Here is a 5,882-nt window from a genome sequence, read left to right as displayed (position 1 = left end):
GCCCTCTGCACCCGGTGCTGGCACCCAGAGACTTGGCCCTGTGACCCACGGTCCTGCTCCAGCTGCTGGCTCTTAGACACCCCCACACACACACGTGCAGAGGAAAATAATTAGAAATGGAGCTGAATGAGAAGCCAGGACAGGCTGCGCTGATGCGGCACAGGGCATAGCCAGACAAGCGTACTGACCAGAGCCCGCTTATGTGCCACCACCCCCTTTCATCCCCTTAACCAGGCATTTTTCCGCCCTTGTTTTTCCCCAAACCACCTTGATCACTCCTTCTCCCTGCCTTTGGTTCTTCCATACACATCCTTTTCCCTACACATCCCATAATAAGTCCCGAAATGCTCTTCCCCTGCATCCCATAACGAGTCCTGTACCCCCGAAATGCTCTTCCCCTGCATCCCATAACGAGTCCTGTACCCCCCCTCAGTCTGTGGGGTGCTCTGGAGAGCCTCTCCCCTTAACTCTCGCGGTGGAGGTCACCTCCATCCCTCCCCATGGGGCCGACCACTGCCCCTGTGATGCACTGGGATGGTCCTGGCAGTGCCCCCTTTCTCTGACGGATTATTGGGGTTCCCCACTGGCACCACACTTCTGTGCTCCCCTGTGAATGGAGATGAGCCACATATAACAACGTACCTCTTCCTAGCCTGAATAAGCAGCTGCTGTTTTACTTACAACCTGCCAGCCAGTTCTCGAGCACTAGTCACTATTTCCCACCGTTTCTTCTTTACAAGTGATGAGGCAGAGATCTTGTACAAACCACAGCACAATATGAAAAGGCACACATGGGGCAGAGCCGATCCATCACTGCCTGACTTTGCAACCTCGGAGGTGTTCTTCGAAACTAGGGTTTTTTTCTGCAATTTCATCTTTAAAAATAACAAGAAATGAAAATCAGAGAGATGCCACTAGGTGCTACCCATGGAAATGCCGACTGCTCTTCCCAGATGTCAACAATTCAGCAGCCAAATGCCTACAATTCAGATCCTCTTGGTCAAGGAGAGAGAAACATCTGCAATTTTTGGCCACAACAGTTCGCACCAGCCAAGGAGTGGTCCGGGCAGATAACCCGAAGCCCCCTGCCTCATGCGGACTGCTGCACAGGATTTGCACGGGAGTAGCAGATAGGGGAGAGTGGAAAGAGATGCACGACCCAACACCAGATTTGACGGACATCTGCCGGGAGCAGCCCAGTGAGGAGAGACTACTGGACTTGCTGGTTTGCTACCTATATATCAGAGTGTGCTCTGAGCCCACTGGTGCTGCCTGAGCATCCCTCTCCCCTCGACCTTCCTGCCAAGCCCAATTTCTACCCCAGATTTCAGATGAGAGGGGTGCTTCAGTGCCTCAAGGGAAAAGCGACCGGAACATTTTTACTGTGTGAAAAACAATGTATTTTTAACTAACCTCTTACTTGGAAACCAATGAATCATTTTGGCTGAATTTTTCCACAAGTAAAGCAGCCTAAAACAGACACTAGACATGGAAAATTTTGTCCAAATGCAGAATTCAGAAACATTATACACAACTAAGAACAGGACCTGCAAATGGGAAATGATGGGGAAACCTTAGTGGTAAGTGGTTCTGTTAAGCAGTTTTACAATAATCCTACCGGAAAGTTGAATAATTCAACAAAGATATTTTTTATTCTTTTTCATCGTTTTTCTTCAATGCTGTTTTTTACCTCCCTTCTAAGTCATGTCCTATGGAGATATATAGCAGTATCTGAGACAGATTAGTGCACTTTCGCATCTCCCTTCAGATGCTAAAATAAAATATTACCACTCACTATGATCATCCTTTTCTTCAACATTTTTATCTCATGTGGAAGAATTAGTGAGATTTTTCTGAATTGTTATTATTAGAAGTAAGAATTACTAAAAACCTGAAATTCAGTATTTTTCTTGGGTTTCTTACAGGCTTAGCCAGACTGTACCACACATGTTAATTCTTAATTCAGTTGTGAGTTTTATGGGCAACAAGTCCCGTGCTGGTTTTGTGTTATGAAATAGCAGACTCTGAAATGTAAACCACCTGGAAAATGACATATCACTAGCAGTTATAGTTTGCCTCCCTTTCTTTTCTGCTGTATTCTCAAGGAATTTTACTGCAGAACAGAGCAAATGCCAATAACAGATTATCAACTTCTTTTCTAAGATAGTAGGTGAGGGAAAAGTTACTTGGAGAATATTGCATGTTGTTTCTACTGTATCATCCCTTTCTTGGAAAGGTTCACGCTTGCCCAAATAACACCAAAATAGTGGAAAACAAAGAATTTTTGAGGTGTGCACCTCCCCACTGGCTGTCCCGGAGAGAGCATCCCCCGTTTCCCCCGCCAGCACGGGGCGAGGGCAGCTGGCTGCCGGCCTTCTTCCGCAAACCAGAGGCTGGATCACAAAAACAAAGCCGCCTTGTTACTGCCTCCAGAGCTCAGACAGCGGGTCTGAAGGTAAGAGGGACTATTTTGTCCACTTCTGTAACTTTAATCACCTTGTTCGGACTGGGATTTGGATTGCTTTCTCTTCATCTTCCCTTTTCTGTCCTCAGTCCCGTGCCCCGGCGGGCGGCCGGGCGGGCACACGGACTCCCACATCGCCCTGTGCCTGTTCCCGTGCCGCTGGCGGGCAGGGCAGAAGTGCGAGTGGGCATTGCATCACGGGTAACACCGAGCTCATGACGTCAGAGGGTTGTAGCAACAAGATCGCTATTCAGGGTGAAAAACAGGGGCAATGTGTAGCCTTGACTTCCACACAGAGCCCAGCTGAGAACTGTTTTAATTAAACACAATAAAACTAATAAAGATTTATGCTACAGCCGTCAGTAGTGAAAAGACTCCATTCTCCTTCCTCCCACAATGGATCTCCGGTAGTAACTGGAACTCACCGACCAGCACCCATCAAACTAACTCTCCTCTTCCAGGGCTCATTTAGCATAGCTTTAATAGTCCTGCCCAGACAATTTTGGAAAGCATCTAGCCAGTTGTACTGTTTAAAAGAGAAATGTAAACCAGAAAACGCAAGACAGAGTAATTCAGTGCAGCGACAGATGATTAAACAGCAGGCAGACCGGATGACGGCACGTAATCATTTTGCTCACTGTTTTGACTCTCTGATTCTCAGTATTTTCTTTTGGCAAACGTGAGCTTAATGTACCTCTGCCCACCCCAGAGATCGCTGGAGATCAACAACATCACTACGGCAGTAAGGGGCTGCCAGACTGCTCTCAGCCCTGCAGCAGCTCTCCCACACTCCCGTATCAGTTGCTGGCACTCATCCGTTTTGTACCTGCAGCCTCGATGCAAAGCATCCTTCCATCTCTAAGCTGAAAGTATGGCAAAAGCTACGTTCAAGGGAATTTGTTATGAACTAGTCTTAGGTGCTTACTAAACATTTATACATCAGCTTTCAGACCATGTAATTCTCAGGCAATTAATCACCCTCCCTGAAGATAATTATGCCCTTTTCGCTGTAATATTTTCCCCTCTTTAAACTTACATTCTTTCCTTCCTTTGGGCGGGCCAGGAAATGTCATTTTCCATTTTAACCAGTGAATTAATTAAGCTCGTGTCTGTTAATTCATGCTTTCTTCAGTCGACCTGGAAAAGGTTGTTTCCTAGGAGTTGCAGAGGCTCACAGGGCTTGTTTTGGAGCCCGGTATTTTTGCCCTTCTCACTTACTGACACCACGTCCTTCTCCAGAGCTCTGTGGAGATAGTCACCCTTCAAGTCAATAACACAGTTGTGCCCCATGACTATAGGGTTTGTCGGGGAAAATAGCTGAATAAGGTATGTTGGCTACTGCTGATCAGCTGTGTTTATCTAGACTGAGTTAACAAATATGACCGAGTCAAGATGGTGAGTCTACTGTCTGTGGCAGCTGGCCAGGAGCTCCTGGGCAAAGAGAGAAGCTCAGTGACACAGGAAGGCAAAAGGCGAATGTTTGCTATGGGTACACAACTGCTAACACAACTTACGCAGATCACAGTGGGCTGAACAATCGGCAAGGTTGATACGATGACCTAGGAAAAGGCTGGCATGCTGGTATGATATCTGGAAAAACAGAGGGATTTGTTTCTTCCTGTTTTCTTCAAGCTGCGGTTTGGAAAAAAACTGCGAAAGTAGCCTGATGGGGAAAATATTTTCTCCGTACAAGGGCTGTCCTGATAGTAAATATGAATCAATAGCAAATTCTATCGCTCCACTCTGTCTCTTTTTCTCTTTTCCCCTCTCTTCGCAACACCCACACTCTATTTTTCTCTATGTACACGCACACACATGTTGTTGATGAACCAATAATCTTCATTATCAGTCTCAAGTTGCGCCAGGGGAAGTTCAGGCTGGATATTAGGAAGAACTTCTTCACTGTAAGAGTCATTAGGCATTGGAACAGGCTCCCCAGGGAGGTGGTGAAGTCACCATCCCTGGAGGTGTTCAAAAAACGTTCAGATGTGGTGCTTCGAGACATGGTTTAGCGGACATGGTGGTGTTAGGTATACAGTTGGACTTGATGATCTTTGAGGTCTCTTCCAACCATAATGATTCTATGATTCTATGATTCTGTGATCCGCAGGATGCTGCTTCTCTCACCACATACCACAATGCAGTACCGAATGAGTGGCATACTGCAAACAGGACAGCAGCACACTGGTGGTGTTACCAGCTCAGGCCCTGGGCTGGAAACTGGAGTTTTGCTGAGAGATGGAGAAGTGAGGGAACGGGATGACAGTCTCTGGCTAGCAGTCAGCCTGAATCACTCATTGCTTCCTTGAAGTTTCTTCGACTTTTCTTGTGCACCTGTGTGCAGACCGAATCAAGATATTCCGTTTGCTCCTGAACTTACCCAGACAGTCTATGGTCTCCAAATCAGTTTAAACCAATTTTAAATTAGAGCTTTAGCCACCCTCTTCTCTTTGTCTATATGAGTTTCTCTTTTAATCACAAATGTTGCAGAACAATTTATTTTAAAGCATGTGAAAATGCACTTCATTTAACCTCACCGAAATTAATTTATGATCACATCTGTAGTAAGACATAGAAGTTTTGCAAAGAACAATCTTAAAATAATACAAGAAACATTTATAGCATCTTATATTATATCTTATACTATACTTATACTATCAGGAGTTCTACTATTTAAAAGGTAAATTATGATCATCTTCTAGACAGATAATCTAAGCATCCACAATTAACAGCAACAACAAAAACAATTAAAAACAGCAACAAAAACATCTCAAGAATGTGGCTTCCTGAAATTTCATGTGATAATTTCAAGTGATCTTCCTACTGATTGTCTAATGAAATGAGTAACTGGTCACTTATTCACTCCATTTCCTTGACGGGAATTTTGATGCCCTGTACTTCTGGCAGGCATGAGTTACTTGTCCCAAACTGGATGCTCAAAAGCACTGGTAAGGAGAACCAGTAATAATTTTTGAAAAATTTCTCATACTTTCATATATATTCAGAAACAACAATTCTGATTCAGTCTCACGAGGACTACTGACACATACAACCTTTAAAAAACAGCCTACAGGCTCTAAATATAATTTCCTATTCACATTTATTGCACCATTCATGACTTTGCAAATCTCTGTTATTGTCTCATTCCACCTATCTAGCCTGTCTACTCGTTCACTTCTCATTTTGAAGCCCCTGTGTATCTCTGACCACCTATAACAGCTTGATGATGCTCGGTTCTTCAGAGGAGTCTCATGTATTTTGATGTGTGTCGTCTTCTGCCATTATATCACATTCATGCATGGATTTACCAGATCTGTTCTCTACCATAGTTCCTTCCAGTTCATGGCAACCAGACATCTTGGTCTCTACTTCCCTGGCTTGCTCATGGAAATTTTTAAAATTTTTCATTTTAAAGATT

The sequence above is a fragment of the Cariama cristata genome, unplaced genomic scaffold, assembly GCF_000690535.1.
Source record: "Cariama cristata isolate BGI_N322 unplaced genomic scaffold, ASM69053v1 scaffold18610, whole genome shotgun sequence".
Lineage (NCBI taxonomy): Eukaryota > Metazoa > Chordata > Aves > Cariamiformes > Cariamidae > Cariama > Cariama cristata.
The sequence above is the reverse complement of the archived record's forward strand: the minus strand, read 5'-3'. Positions refer to the sequence as shown.